Below are 16,458 nucleotides of genomic sequence, written 5' to 3' on the forward strand. Positions count from 1 at the left end.
ACAACGACCAATTAGTAAACTATAGCAATGGTGTCAAACTTAAATAATAGTAGATCTCTGGGGGCCCCATATTAAGTTAGAAAACCACAAATGTACATTATCTATGTTATATTATATTTTTATTTATCTTGTTAAACGTTTCCCAATTCCATTTTAATCTGGTTCAGGCGTCTCTGGGTTCTAGCAGTAGTCCAAGCAAGAGGAGATAAGGGACAGAACTAGGCAGTAACCAAGTGGATGGAGAGAAGGGAATGAATGTACAAAATGTTGTGGCAATTGATTGGATGTGGGGATTGATGGAAAGTGAAGAGATGAGGATGACTCCAGTGATGTGAACCTAGATGACCGGAAGGCTGGTAACAGAGAAATGGAGATGTTAGGAAGAAGAGTGGGTTTAGAGGAAAGGAGAATGAATTCCACTTTGGACAAGTTGATTCTATACCCTCCTCATTCATTTTCTTGCTCTGCACATAGCTTAAAAAACAACAAAACGTTTTTATTACTTCTGACTCACTGTCCAAAGCTCTTTCTACTATACCACACTGCCTCCCAAGTAAGCTGTTCCATTGAGAAAGATGCCAGGAAGGAGACCAACCAGCCAGGAAGGAACCCAACCAGTTGTTTTTCCAGGCTGGGCCAGACATAGTCTGAGAAGACATAGCAGGGGCTTAAAGTAGTAGGGGAATGAGGGAGAAGAAGTGGCCTAGAGAGGCCTCTAATTGGCTACAAAAGGACAGGGATATCTATGCAGGGATATTTTGCTTTTGAAACATGAAATAAATTCTATGCTAATTAGAGGGGCTTTCAGGATGTCAGCTTTCATTTTGAGCTCACTTCCTCATGAAGGGATGACTGCAACCCTGCTGATAAAGGTACCCTATGTGTCAGTAGTCCCTCCTAGCTGCTCCAGACCCCCCCTAACTCCACCCTTCCCATTACACAGTCTGCTTTTGCTTTTGGGCGGATACGATCCCATCCCCCAGGAGGGTCACCCCAGCCACTGCACAGCTCCCATTTCCTGCTGCCGGTGACTCCTCCGAAGCCTATTGTTTCCAAGCAATTTGGGTCAGAGGAAGGTGGGTCCCCACCCAAAGAGGCCTGACCTCACTACAGACACAGTGCTGGTCCAGGTCATGGGGAGATTGAACCATCCTCCTACTCTTCTTCAGAGCAATCTAAGTTTCCCCCCCCCACCCCCACCTTTGCTGAGCTTCCAAATCCTTCCCATATGAAGGCATTGTAGATTTCCCCCAAGTTCCAGGTGAATAAAGCAGAAGTAAATTCCTAATTTAAAAAAAAAAAGAGCAAAAAAAAAAAAGATAGGCAATAAGGGGGCTAAAATTTACTCTACTAGAAAATAATATTCTCCTTATTTTCTGGATGAAAAAACTAAGAGGAGAATATGACACCCTCTAAGCAGACCAAAAGAGAACTGGAACTAAAACCCAAAAGACCAGACTTCTAGTCTTTCTAATCTTCCACTGCAAAACCCTTTCTTCTCTCCTGCCTGGACTGGTTTAATCCCAAAGAGATGGGAGTTAGGAAAAGAGAAAATCAGCTCTTCTACCCCAATTCTAGAGGCTTCAAGGGTGCTGTAACCCCAAAGACCAATACAACACCATGTCACAGGGAGCAAGGGGTGATCTGGAGAGAGTAAAAGATTTGTCAATTGCCATAAACTATCTTTAACTACAGGAAAGATTACTGGAGTGAGACCAGTAGTACCACTCATCTCCTCAGAGGAATGAAGACAAGGATGTAGAGCAAACCACAGAGAAGACTTTCTGGTTGGCATTGGGATACTTAACTAAGTAAATCTGTGAAAATCTCCCAGTATCCTGAAGGATATGGAAGGTCAGAGTCTATACCCCCTTGGATTGGGACTGGGTTAAGTATAAAGTCTGCATGGAGACAGGGATGGATGTAATAACTTTCAAAAGTGCTCTCTCTGTCTTTCTCTGTGTTTCTGTCTCTGTCTGTCTCTCCCCTCTCTCCATCCTTCCATCTGTCTCCTCTACCCTACCCCCTGCCCCCACCTACTCCATGACTCCCTCCTAGCTCTGGCATTCTATAATTCTATGGAGAGTAAAGATATGGTGGTTTTGCCTCCTGATCTTAGCTATATAACATGGGACATAATGTTGCACCAACATTGTACCAGCCACCCCCATTATCTGGATATTGTAAGAGGCTGAGTAGTGTCCTGGGGTCAAACAGAAGGGTATGTGGGAGAAAGAGGACACTGTTACCTTAAATGTTATGAGAATCTACTAGCAAATGGTGCTCACTGCATCACTAGTACATACAGCCCCAGGATCCTGGAGGAGAAGAGGCTAACCATTTACTCAACAAATACTTTCTGAAGGCCTGGCAGGGCTGTGCTTGAACCTGTGGGAAACAAGGAGAAGTTCAAGCCTTCCAGGAGCTGGAAAGCTAATATAAACCATGAGAAATAATGGTAAACAATACAAACCAACGATATAATGAAGCACTACATTATATGGCACAGACTATAATTAAGACAGGAAGGTGAGCAGAAGAAACTCAGGGAGCACTGGAATAATCAGGGAAGGAATAGTCAGGGAGGAAGAGCTAGATCTGAACTCTTGAAAAGAAGGTGGTTTGGTATAGTGGAAATAGCCCTGGCTTTGCAATGAAGACACCAACTTCGAGGTCTGGCTCTATTGCTTACAAGCTGCGTGAGTTTATCTGATATCACTTTATCTTTCTGGGCCTTAATTTTCTCATCAGTAAAATGAAGATGTTAGCCCAGATGACATTTTTAAAGACCTCTTGCGGAACCACTTCTAGATTCTGAAATCCTTGAGAGGAAGTGTGGCATGATGGCTTTCAAACTATACCTGGACATCTAGGAAGACCTGGATTCAGATTCTGCCTGACACTGTAACTTAGACTCTTGGGACTGAGCTTCCTCCCCTGCAAAGTGGAGATAATAATGCCTGTCATACCTAATAGGGTTGTTGTGAGACTCAAATAAGACAATTCATATAAAATGCTTTGCAAACTGTAAAACACTCTCTAAATGTCAGTTATTATTGACTAGAAAGCAAACCTGCTGTCTAATTCCTTCCTGTTTATTTCTTGGTAGAGATGGAAGGTAACATGGCACTCTGATGTTGATCCAGTAACTCTTCTCATAACTGCTACCAGCTTATGACAACTGAAAAATCCAAGGACTTAACTGAGCTGGCTCAGATTTGGATAAGGGTAGAGGGAAGAAGGCGGCTTTTCAGAAGAGGAGAACATTGGTGAAGGCACTCAGTAGGAATAAGCATTAGAATAATTTATATTTTTAGAGCTAGAAGCAATCTTAAAGAGTTCATTTAATCCTTTCATTTTACTGATGATGAAACAGAGGTGCAGATAGGGCGCTGGGCCTGGAATCAGGAAGACCTAAGTTCAAATCTGGCCTCAGACACTTACGAGAAGTGGGCAAGTTACTTAACTTCTATCTGCCTCAGTTTCCTCAACCCTAAAAAGGAGATAATATTAGCATCTACCTCACAGGGTTGTTGTGAAGAACAAATGAGCTATCTGTAAAGCACATAGCGCCTGATAAATAGTAGGCATTAATAAATGCTTATTCCTTTCCCTTACCCCTTAAATGACTTTCCCAAAGTTTCAGGTTTTAAGTAGCAGAGCTGGGATTCAAACACAGGTCCTCTGACCTTAAACCCAGAGTACTTTTCTCTACATTTCAAATATCTGTCCTGCTATATGTATAGCATTTTACAGTTTACAAAGCACTTTCCTCAAAACAAGCTTTTGAGGTAAAGATATTATTATCTTCATTTTACAAATGAGGAAACTCAGGCTCATAAGGGTAAAATACTCCATGCCCAAGGACATAGAACTAGTAAATTATATGGGAGAGATTCATCCCTGAGTCTGTTCTAGTTCAAAACCCAGTGTTCATTGCCCGACACCACACTGCCCTCCATGGTGTATAACAAGGAGATCACCTGATTAGAAGAGAGAGGAGTCAGAGTGTGGAAGGTCAGCTTGTGTGATAGGAAGTGAGAATTTGAAAGGTTTCTGTGTAGGAGACCTATTGGTACAGGATGGATTGACAAAGGTAAGACTGGAGGCCACTTCTAGGTTTATGGCCCAAAGAGATCAAAGAAAAAGGAAAAGGACCCATCTGTACAAAAATAGTTATAGCAGCTATTTTTGTAGTAACAAAGAATTGGAAACTGAGGGGATGCCCATCAATTGGGAAATAGCTAAACAAGTTATGGTATATGAATGTGACAGAATACTATTGAGCTCTAAGAAATGATGAAGGGAATGGTTTCAGAAAAATCTGGGAAAACTTATATGAACTGATGCAAAGTAAAATGAGAAAAACTAGAACAATTTACACAATAACAGCAATAGTGTAAAGATAATCAACTATGAAAGATTTAGTAACTTTGATCAACACAATGATCTATGACAATTCCAAAGACTCGTGATGGAAAATGTTACCCATCTTCAGATAGAAAATAATGGACTCAGTGCAGATTGAAGTTTATTTTTTTCTCTTTCTTCCCCCCCCAGAGTATGACTAATTCAGAAATTTGTTTTGTATGATTTCTTATTTGTAATGGATTTTGTATTTCTTGCCTTCTCAATGGGTGGGGAAAGGGTTGGGGCAGAGAAAGGACATAGAATTAAAAATAAAACTGAATTAAAAAAAAAAAAAAGACTGGAGGCAGAGAGAACTTACCTTGGGCATGAAAATCCCTAGGTCATTCCCAGTCTAGAGCTTCTCCACCCTCTGCCCCAGGTCTGAGGTTTATCTGAGGAATTCAGATCTGCTCCAGGGCAAAACTAGTATGGCTCGAAGGAAGCTCCAGCTAGACTGTAGGTTAGTTTGAGGATTGGATCCTTCTGGACTAGGGCTGATCTGGGGCTCTTCCCAAGTTAGAGCTGATATCCTTTCCAGACTGGGCCAGGACTTGGTATACCTGGGTTCTAGTCCAGCTCTGTCAGAGCCTTGCTAAGACCTTTTAGCAAGTTACTTCCCCTCTCTGGGTCTCACTGTCCTGATCTGTAAAATGAGCATTTGCACTAAATGATCTCTAAGGATCTTTCTGATTCTGTTGGTCACCATTGCTCATTGAACCAGGGCTTTGTGGTTTGAAGAGTGAGATGAAGCCCCCTAGAAAACTCGCCTTCATGGAATAAGTCAGAGATAAAAATCAGGAGGGGAAGAAGTAGGTACAGAGTATAGACCAAAGAACTGGGAGAATAGCCTAGTCCCCTGGTAGTTAGTGTGTGTGTGTGTGCGTGTGTGTGTAATTTGTTATTTGTTGTATGTTTGGGGAGATCTGTTTTGGAGATGGCCAGGTAGGCTCTGGGGAGAAGGGTAGAGTAGGGTATGCTTCTACCTCCCTTTTTTGAAGATGCAGTCTTATAGCAAGAAGGAACAGTAGATTTGGAGTCAATGGGTTCAAATCCACTTACAAGGAAAGGCAAGGTGACTAAGGGATTACTATGTGCCAGGCTTCTGTGCTAAACACTGGGATATAGATACAAGCAAAAAGAAAGACAGTCCTATCCTCAAGGAGCTTCCATTTAAATGACAGAAGCCCACATACAACAACCTGTATGAGTTCAAACAAATCACTTCACCTCTCAAGATTTCAGTTCCCTCATTCAGGAAATGAAGGGTTTATGTTAGATGGTCTCAAGTTCTTTCTTGTTTGCTAGAATAGCATTATCCAATGATGCTATGAGCTAAGCAGGAATCACCCTATTTTTCCTTCTGAACATCTCAATGGGAAGCCACAATGTCTCCCCTTTATTTAGAAGAAGAGACAATTAAGATGCTAGTTCCCAACTTAGGCTTTGTTACCTATACCAAAATCCTCTCTCTCTCTCTCTCTATCTCTCTATGAGCTCTCCGACCAGCTCATTCACTCTAATGTTCAAATGGTGAAAACTCAAGAAACATCTCTATTGAAAAGGAACCAAGTAAAGGATAAAGGAAGGAGAGGGAGTAGGGAAGGAAAACTCAAGATGGGTGTAAGAATTAACCACCCAAGACCACAGCATTATTATACCACAGCATAGCCTCATAGGATGATATTTTTGGAACTGAAATGGATGTTAGAGGACAACTAGTCCAACCTTTCATTTTACAGATAATGAAACTGAGGTCCAGAGACAAGAAATGACTTGACCAAGGTTACAAAGATATTAAGCACCAGAACTGAGATTTGCACCCAGGTCCTAACTCCAAATCCAACATGCTTTCCACACAATCCAACATGCTTTCCATACTATGCTACTTCCCAATAAGCCAACAGTAAGCAAAATTGGAAACATAGAACAGTCTGGCAATAAATTAGCCTTGTAAAAAGAGACTCATCCATCCCCCTGCCCTGGGAAAGTGGTGAGTCATGCACTGGCCAACTGGCCAGTCATAAAAAATGAGGCTGTCTTCAGGCTAGTAAGGCCTGGTAAAAAGATGAGTGGGCTGATAAAATTTTGCCCTTATTTTCAAGGCTGCACTAGACATTACTTGGATCAGAACTGAAAAGCACCCTCTTACACAACTCAAAAGATTCCAACATTCATTTTCTCCAGGGTGTGATTTACAGCTCAATTCCCATACGTTACCAGTTCTCACTTCCTGCTTCTGGTCCCAACCCTCAAGTCCCTCCCAGTCATTACCTTGTTTTCCCAAGAGCCCATAGGGGAACGAACTCAACTTCACATTTTCAAACCATCAAGGAATTTGCCTCAGAGCCCACCCTGCTCTCTCCAAAACAAATCTCCCTAAATATATAACAAATAACCAATGTAAAACACACACACACACACACCCACTCACACACAAATAGCCCAAGTCACACAATACAAACATGGTTGATCATTAGACCTACATACTACTAAAGTTGGTCTTGTCCATTCCTCTTAACTCCATCTCTCTTCTCTCTTTTTCTCTTCTCTTTATCTCTCTCTTCTCTCAGTTTCTGTGTCTCTCTCACATACACAGATTTACATCTAGAGATACTCACACTCAGACACAGACATATATGGATAGTCAGATATGTACAAATATGCAAACACATTTAAAGACACAGGGGCATCAGCCCATAAAGAAAACAATTCACCCATTCAGAAAAACCCTCACATTTTGAAATAAACACACTGAGATGCAGAAGTTCAAACACAAATCTGTCCTCAGAGACCCTGTCTGCATAGACTCATGTTAACATAACTCTCTCACGCAGAACACGCTGATCTAAAGAAGGCATACACACAGACTCATGCAGACCTACCAATTCATTTGAAGATACTCACAAAGTGAGATCTAGGACCACACATTTTTAAACACAGACATCTACGCACTAGCAGCACCACTGCCTTTTCCCAGGGAATATCTCTTCCATAAAAAAAAAAAAAGATATATTTCAGGGAGGACTCTGGGTTGCTCTTCTGATGAAATGTCGATTTTAGGTTTCTATAGCTCTCTTACCCTACAACTCTTGTAAGCAGAGCCACCATCAAGCTTCTCATCACCTCCCAGAAAAAAAAAAAAACTACTACTGACTTCTACACCACTTATAGCTTCATAAAAAAAAAGTAACAATTACACACGGCAAACTCCAAATACCTCCCCCTGAGTACTCTTCCCTCTTCTAGGGTTAAATTAAGAAAGGCCTGGCAGTAAAGAGTAACAGATGGGGAATCCTTTCACTCACCTTTATTCACAGCTTTTATTCCTCCCCGTTCCCCAGACCATTTTTATGTCCCTACTACTTCCATCTACCTCCCTTCACATTATGGTGGTTGCCGCTATAAAAATAACTCACATATTACCTGTAAAATCTTGAACTAGTTGCTTCTCCCTGTGGTTTCTTCTTGCTTTGTAAAATGAAGGGGTTGGATTAGATAGATGGCCTCCAAGTCTCTTCCAGCTCTAAGGTGTGATTCTATACATGTAGTTCTTTCTAGTTACAAAGCACTTCGAACACATGATCTCTATCAGGATGGTAATATATAAGTATGGTTAGCCCTATTTTACAGACGAGAATACCAAGGCTTAGAACTTGCCCAACAATACATAGAATTACTATTATCACTCCTAGCAATTATCCTCTGCCCTTCCTTCCCTCCATATGCTCTTGCTTTCCTGCTATTTTAAAAAGTCCCTTCCTCCTCCAGCTTTTCTCCCATCCCCAGTCTTTAGGCATCCTAGTCACTAATCTAGAAGACAGGATCTCTAAAATCTTTTCAGTTCCAAATCTATGATTCTATCTGTGATCCTATGAATTTCCTTAAACACACCAATCTTCCCGCGCATTTCTCTATACCTTTCCCTCCTACCCAGGATAGAATCCACAGCTGAACAATGTTCCTTACCTGTTCCAGGATGGGGGATGAGAGAGGGATGGTGTGCTAAGTGAGTTCTGAGGGGCGCTCAGAGATGCACCAATTCTGCTCCAGCTCTCCAATAATGCTGTAGAGAATGGACAAGGGAAATCACGTTGGGTCGCCAGAATTTCAGGGTTCCGACTCTTAATACAAACTCCCACCCCCACCACCACCACCAAAAAAAACCCCTCCCTACAGAAAGGAGACTTAGGCTTGGGAAAAGTTGGCTGGGGGACAGCAGAGCCCTTCTAAGAGTATAATGATAGGGAGGCAGGATCCCCACAGTATAGCACACAACTTGCCACACATATGGCTCCCAGTTTGAGAGTAGGGGGGAAGACAGGAGGCCGGAAGGGAGAGAGGAAGGAGTTTTTCCAGGATCAAATTGACAGGAAAGCACAAGATCCCTATTCTTGGAGGAGTGAGTCAACTGGAAGAGAGGAAAAAAGGCACTCTGGAGGAGAAATGAAAGGAGCAAGAAAAGAGGGTTCAAGGAATAGAAATGGGAAGAAAAAAAGGAGAAAGAGAGAAGTATGAAGAAGGGAAAGGGAAAGGAAAGGGTGAAGGAGGGAAAGGAAGAAAGGAGGGGAAGGAAGAAAAGAGAAGAGAGAAAAGACGGAGTCAAGAAGGGAAAGAGAAGAAAAAGGGCTAAGATGGAGAGGGAAGGGCAGGATAAAGGAGAGGGAAGGGGAAAGGAGGAAAAAGTAAAGGATGAGGAAAAGAGCTAGAAGGAGCTGAGGAGGGTGAGAAACAGGAGAAGAGGGGGAAAGAGAAGGGAAGGGGAGGGAGGGATAGGGAGGGGGAAGAGAGAGAGGGGAAGTAGAGAGAGGAGGGAGGGAGCCAGAGAGTAAAGTAGGGGAAGGCGGGAGGCAAGAAGCAGAGACTTTGCTGTGCAGACACCTCCACTCACCTGAACAAGGAAAGGGGCAGGAAGACCCTGGAAGGAGCCTGCTAGCCGGCAGGGATGGGGGGGGGGGTGGCAGGGGGCCGGGCTGGGGTGCTAGAGCCTTGGGGAGGCTGCTGTCCCTCGCCACCCCCCTGGCCTCAAGTTTGAAAGAAGGAAGCCTGGTATGTGAGGAATGAGGGCTGGTATGAGATGCACGCAGCTGAGGGAGGGAGTGCCCGACCCTCGCTACAGGCTTGGGGAGGAGACTGAAAGGGAGGCAAGGGAGGGGGGCTCCCAGGGAAGGGAGAGAGGTTGGGCCAGCCTGGCCCTGGGCGGTCAGAGGAGGGGCTAGTACCGAGGAGGAGTTGGAGGAGTTGGAGGAAGGGGGTGGGGTGGGGAGGGCAGTGATCTAGGAAAGACTGGAAGTTGGGAGGCACTGTCCCAGTTTGCGCTGGACCCCTCCACTTCGGAAGCTGACTCCTGCCCCTTTCTTTCTAAGTTCCACGGCCCCCCAACTCCTCCTCTAACCCCTCCCTCCTTTCCTCTTCGCTCTCCCTCCTTCCTCTGGCCCCTAAGCCTTTCTCCCTCAGCCCCGCCCCTACCTCTCCAGGCCCCTCAAGCCCTAGCTCCATGCCCCCAGACAGCTGAGAAAATCCCACACTCCTGGCCAGGAAACGGGAGAAGATCAAGGGGCAGCGAGCCCAAGACCGTAAACACATAAGCTTGGGTAGGGGATAAGAGGACTAGGGTGGGAGGGAGATCCTATATGTCCAATGAGGAAGGGCTGAGGGGAAAGAATCAGAAACTGGAGACAAGTCATCCCCCCGCCCCCACCTCCTGAGCCCTGTAACCAGAGATCCTAGGCATGGCCCTTGGGAGAGCTGCCTCTACTTCACCCCAAGGACCCCAGGCAGTCCCTTTGCACCAGTGAGCAGAGGACCAGAGGCAGGCAGGCAGGTAGCAAGGGCCAAGGCGGGGAGTGGATGCGACAGCGGAACAGGATGGGGAGACAAACTGGCCACCTCCATTGTGCTCAGGCTCACCTCCCATGTGCATCTCTCATTTGCACATGTCCATGAAAGGCCCAGGAAGGGACAGTAGTGCAGCCAGGAAAGGCCGCTTCTATCCCTAGCAGGCTCCCACCAAAGGGCCCATGCTCCAGTAGAGCTAAGAAGCAGGAACTTCTGGGTGGTCTTCCCAGATCTGCCACCGATGCCCCAAACTCTTTCCTTCTCCCTCCTTACCATAGAGCAGGTTTTCTTCTCCATCCCTTGGGGACTGTTAAAGCTGTCATTATGAAGAGCAAACACATATGGTGTGAGGATTAAGTACACAGGGTGGGAGAGCTGAGTTGAGGCATGGCACTGGACAAGTCTTTGCTTCAATCAACAATCCAGTCAACAAATATTTATTACCAGACATTGCTAGGTTCTGTGCAAATACAGAAAGAAGTAGCATAAAAGGGGGTCTCTGATCTGTTCCAGTTTAATTTGGGAATCAAGAAACAAGTTACAACTGGGGAGTAAAAATAAGAACACATTTACATACATTTTAAATATTTACAAAGTACTTTTGTCACTCAACAACCCTATGAGGTAATGCTAATATTATTCTCTCCAAGCTCAGAAGGGACTACCCTATATTCAAGTTTTTGAAAAAAGGAAATAAAAATTGTTAATGGTCGTTTGAAACAATGTTCAATCTTAACAATCAAAGAGATATAAAGGAAAACTGTTAGTACCTCCAACTTTAATGGTCAAATTAGCAAAACTAATTAAAGGCAAAGAAAAAAATGACAGAGATGTGGAGAAAAAGGTATACTCATTCACAACTACTAGAATCATTTTAGAAAATAAGTTGGTAACTACAGAATATATAAAATATTTGGAGGTCTACCTGCCAAGTTACACAAACTATATGAATACAACTACAAAATATTCTTTACATAAAGACAAATCTAAATAATTGGAGGAAGAGTAATTCATGAGTAGTCTGAACAAATATAATAAAAACAACAATACCAAATTAACTTACTTCTTCAGTGCCATGCCAAACTGCCAAAGAATTAATTTATAGAGAAAAAAAAATGACCAAATTAATGTGGGAGAAACACAAGGTCAAGAATCTCAAGGGAAATAGCTTTTTTTAAATGGGAAGTAAAGGTTTCTAGCAGTTCCAGATCTCAAACTACTACACTCATAATCATCAAAACAATTTGGAACTGGTTAAGAAATCAGAGGTTGATCAGAGGAAGAGATTAGGTACATAACATACAGAAACAAAACAGCTTTACTAGCTCAAAGATCCCAACTATAGGAATTATTGTTTTATTCCAGTCATGTCCTGTCCCCATTTGGGGTTTGTTGGCAAAGATACTGGAATGGTTTACTATTTCCCTTCTCCAGTTCATTTTATAGATGAGTAACTGAGGCAAATAAGCTTAAGTGACTTGCCCTGGGTCAGGCAGGATTTGAATTCAGATCCTCCTGACTCCAGGGCCAAAGGTCTATCCATTGTATCCCCTAGCTGCTTCCTAACTATCCCAGTAAGAACTCACTATTCAACAAAAATTTGGGAAAACTAGAAAGTAGTCTGGCAGAACCTAAGTAAGTATAAACCAACATTCAAGATAAGCTCCAAATGTGTGCATGAATTAAATATCAAGGATGATTTAAACATAAAGTAAATTATGGAGCAATGAAGAAAGTATCTTTTGAAACTATGGATTGGAGAAGAGTCTATGGTCAAACAAAGGACAGAGAATATCACAGAAGGTAAAATGGATGATTTTGATTACATAAAATTAAAAATAGTCTGCACAAACAAAACCAATTCAAGTAAAATTTGATAGGAAGATGGTAAATGGGGGGAAAAGTCTTTGTAGAGATTTTCTCTGATGAAAGTCTCATTTCTAAGATGTGTAGAGAATTGATTTAAACTTCTAAGAATAAGAATCACTCCTCAACTGATGGTCAAAGGATATGAACTGACAGTTTTTAGAGGAAGAAAACCAAGCTATCAATAGCCATGTGAAAAATGCCCCAAATCACTAGTGATTTAAAAGATTCAAATTAAAGCATATTAACCACAGCCATATAAGAAGGGGAACTGAATGCAAAAGGACAGAAAGATGGAGAATCCTAATGGTGACTTAGAGGTAGTGACTGAAAAATTATAATATTTTGTGCATTATAATTGATTTATAAAAATGTAAATAGTTACAAAGTATATCTAATTTGTCATGTTGATGTTTAATATTTTAAAGTGGTGGCTAAAGTCACATGCCCAAGAAGTAGAAAACCAAAGCCTCACTTAAAAACAGGTTCTCAGACTCCAAATCTTTTGTTTTTAAATTGTATTTATTTATTTTTAGCTTTCAACATTCACTTTTATAAATTTTTCTCCCTCCCCAAGACTGACTGCAATCTGATATAGGCTATACATTCAAACTCCAAATTGAATGCTCTTTCTACTGTTGCTATATGTATTTTTTAAATACACAGGAACTTCTGCACCAAAGTGAGTGGTAGCCCCTTCAAAGAAATTACTTTCCCCTTCAAAGCCATTTTATATGCCTCATCATTCACTACATTGACCAAAAATAGTATCACTTAGATTGGTCAAACACTTTTATTTACCAGAGTTGGTTTTTGATTATTCAGAAGAAAGAAAGAAAGAAAGAAAGAAAGAAAGAAAGAAAGAAAGAAAGAAAAAGAAAGGAAGGAAGGAGAGAGAAAAAAAGAAAGAAAGGAAGAGAAAGGAAGGAAGGAAGGAAGGAATGAAGAAAGAAATCTGCTTTTGACTATAAAAAAAAAAAAATGAAATCCACCCTCAAAACCAAAGATTGAGAATATGCCCAGCACTCTCCATTCTTTAAACAAAAAAAAAAAACTTCCCTTAATCATATTAGCCTATTAAGCTGTCCTCCTATTGATTTCCTATCCTCCTCCTTGATTTCAGAGTCAAATTCCTAGAAAAAACTGAGTGTGCTCATTGCCTCCCCTTTGTTGACTCAGACTTTTCATCCCTCTGTAATCTGGCTTTGACCTCAGAACTCAAACTAAACTGTTCTTCCCAAGATTATCAGTGATCTCGTAACTGATTAATTCAATGGCTTTTTCTCAGTCCTCATCTTTCTTGAAATCTCTGTAGAACCTGACATTGTTGAGTCGTACTGGTTTCCTCCCTCTCTCTCACCTCGCAAATCTAAACTATTGCCAACGCCTGTGGATTTCACCTTTGCAACACCTCTTGAAAATATCACCTGCTCTCCTCTGACATTGCCCCGCCCTAGCACAGGCCCCCATTCCTTCACGCCTGTGTTATTGCAATAATTTGTTGGTGGGTCTGCCTGAATCAAGTCCCTCCTCCTTCTATCCATTTTCCATTCAGCCATGACTCTTCACAATCCCATTTGGGGTTTCTTGGCAAGGATACTAGAGTTCTCCAGCTCATTTCACAGATGAGAAAACTGAGGTAAACAGGGTTAAGTGACTTCCCCAGAGTCACACAGCTAGTAAGTGAGGCAGGATTTGAACTTGGCTCTTCCTGACTCCATGCCCAGAGCTCTATCCCATGCACCATCTAGCTGCCCACTTGGCATATAGTAGGTACTTAATAAATGCTTATTGATTGGCATGACCATTCCCTCTTCCTTTCCCCTCCTTGGATTTTCCTTATAGCTTTCTCCCTGCATGTCCAGCCCCTTCTTCAAAGTCTCCTCTGAATTGTCATCAGTTTAGGCTGATGTATGCATGGGTGTGCCCTAGGACCTTCTCAGGACTTCTCATCTTCTACTTATCCTCTCTCCTCAGGTGATCTTATCAGCTCTCAAGTATTTAACTCCCGGCCCAACTTTATCTCTATGCAGATGACCTCCAGATCTATCTCTCTATCTATCTATATAGATATCGATATCTATAGATATCGATATCTATATATATATGTCCAGCCTCATCAAGTCTCACATCTCTAACTGCCTTCTGGACATCTCCAACTGATGTCCCACAGGCATCTCAAACTCAAAATGTCCAAAAGAGAACTCATTATCTTTCCTCCAAAGGCCTCCCCTCCTTCTAACTTACCCATATGTCTTAAGGGCACTTCTGCCGTTCCAAAATCACCAAAGTTCACAACCTTGGAATCATCCTTGACTCTTCTGTTCTCCTGAAATCCCCATGTCAAATCTTGTCATTTCTACCTCCACATTTCTCCACTAACATGGCCACAATGCTAATTTGGCTATGCTAATGCAAATCCTCCTTATCTATTGCCTGGACTAAGGCAATAACTTCCTAATTAGTCTCCTATCCTCAAATCTCTCGTTTCCTATCCAAACTCCACACAGCTGCCAAATTAATATTCCTAAAAGCACAGACCTGATGTTACTCCCCTCTCAAGAAGTTCCAGAGGCTCCCTCTTGCCCCTAAGATAAAATACAAGTGTCTTGGTTTTGCTTTTAAAGTCCTTCAGAATTTGGCTATCTCTTAACTTTTACAGGTTTGCTACACACCACTCCTTTCCTTCACTCTTCAGTCTGGCCAGACTGAACCATCAGCTGCTCCCTAGACAGAACATTCCATCTTCTGTCTCTTTGTCTTTGTATCTGCTGTTCCCCATGTCTGGAATGTAGTATCAGCTCACCTTCATCTCCTAGAATCCCTAGCTCCCTTCAGAGACGCCCCTCCCTCCAGGAAGCCCATCCAGATCCCTCCAGTTACTGATGCTATACCCCTCCCCTCAAATTCTTTTGCATTTATTTTGTGTTTAATTAATTTTCCACATCCATGTCCTGCCCTCCTCACTATTCTGTCATTGAGGGCAGTCTGTTTTTGGTTTTGTGTCCCCAAATGCTGTGCCTGGCACACAGTAGGTATTTAATAAATGCTTATTGATCTAGGCATGGTGGTTCATGCCAGGAATCTTTGTTAAGCTGAGGTTGGTGGGTCACTGAAACTCAGGAATTCTGAGGTGCAGTGTGCTAAGCCTATCAGATACCCCCCACTAATCCAGCACCAGTATGGATGGGGGGTTGGGGGAGAAGTCATCCAGGATGCCTAAGAAAGAGTGAAGTGGCCCAGGTAAGAAATGGAACATTAGCTCCTGAGCTAACTTACTGGGCTGATGTGAGCAGCCCAAAGTGAACACTTAAAAGAATGGGGATAAAATATGGATGCTAAAAAGTCTAGTCTAAAAAAAGTCTAAAGTCTAAAAAAAAAAAAAGAATGCTTGCTGAATAAATGAATGAATATATAAATGAAAAAAAAAACGTGTTATAAGCTCTGGAGATAGTTTTAAAAAGATTCCAAACATCTATCTAATGACCACAATTTAATTCAACAAATAATTCCTTCAGAGCTGATTGTTTGCAGAGCATGGTACTAGCTGCCTGTGATGATACAAAGTTTAGGCAAGACCTGGGCCGTGCCCTCTTGGTACTTGGTCTGAGAAAAATATATAACTACTAGATTATTACTAACTATGGAATCAAGGAAGACTTCCTGGAGGAGGTTGATTTTGAACTAGGCTTTGAAGGTAGGATTTCAACAGCAGGAATAGGGAATGGGATGTCAAACAGAGGAACAAGAGAACTTTTATGGTTTCCCTCAAATTTTACCAAATAGGCCACTCCCTACTCTGCCTACTGATAAGGCTAAATTTATGCTGATTAAAGCTAGTTTATGCTGATTCAGGATCACCCACCCTTATCTTGGAACTGAGTACTAGCCCAAGTCAGAGATAAGGGTTTTATAAGGAATGGACACTGTTGTAGGGTGGAATGAGCATGTATGTTAAATAGTTTTCCAAAACTAAACTCTCATCTTAAGAATCTGAATTATCTGTTTGGTATCATCCTTCATCCTTTAATCATTTTTATTTCTCTTCTCTAGCCCATCTCAAATTCCTACACATCTTTCAAAAAATAGGATGACCTGAGTCAGATGTAATATATTTTTAAAGGATTGACTGATTCAGAGTTACTTCCACAGACTTGCTTAAATATAATACTGCCTTCTTTATAAAATATCCCAGAATTATGTGACTTCTCTCTCCCCAGCCCTACAAAAAGCAATATTATACTATACTGCTGCTGATTTGGGCTTGTGGTCAACTACGACCCCCAGGTCTTTCTCCCAGCCCTCCCCTCAGTATCTCCCCATTCTGTATTTTTGTGAACTCAAAGG

General features: G+C 42.1%; 1 protein-coding gene and 1 long non-coding RNA gene across 2 annotated transcripts in view; both read right to left on the reverse strand.

Annotated features, from left to right (window-relative positions):
* The window catches only part of TEAD4 (TEA domain transcription factor 4), a 68,767-nt gene extending 60,840 nt beyond the window's left edge, over positions 1 to 7,927 (reverse strand). The window contains exon 1 of the mRNA XM_027856454.1: positions 7,834 to 7,927. The gene's annotated coding sequence lies outside the window, so the exon portion shown is untranslated. The remainder of the gene's footprint in view (positions 1 to 7,833) is intronic.
* Positions 7,928 to 7,978: 51 nt separating this feature from the next.
* On the reverse strand, positions 7,979 to 8,957 carry LOC114038928. The gene is made up of 3 exons (XR_003568606.1): positions 8,585 to 8,957; positions 8,377 to 8,473; positions 7,979 to 8,029 (listed from the first exon to the last, which is right to left on the reverse strand). It is a non-coding gene; the product is annotated as an uncharacterized LOC114038928 (long non-coding RNA).
* Between the last annotated feature and the right edge of the window lie 7,501 nt (positions 8,958 to 16,458).

The sequence above is a fragment of the Vombatus ursinus genome, unplaced genomic scaffold (genome assembly GCF_900497805.2).
Source record: "Vombatus ursinus unplaced genomic scaffold, bare-nosed wombat genome assembly UNPS02011431.1, whole genome shotgun sequence".
NCBI lineage: Eukaryota > Metazoa > Chordata > Mammalia > Diprotodontia > Vombatidae > Vombatus > Vombatus ursinus.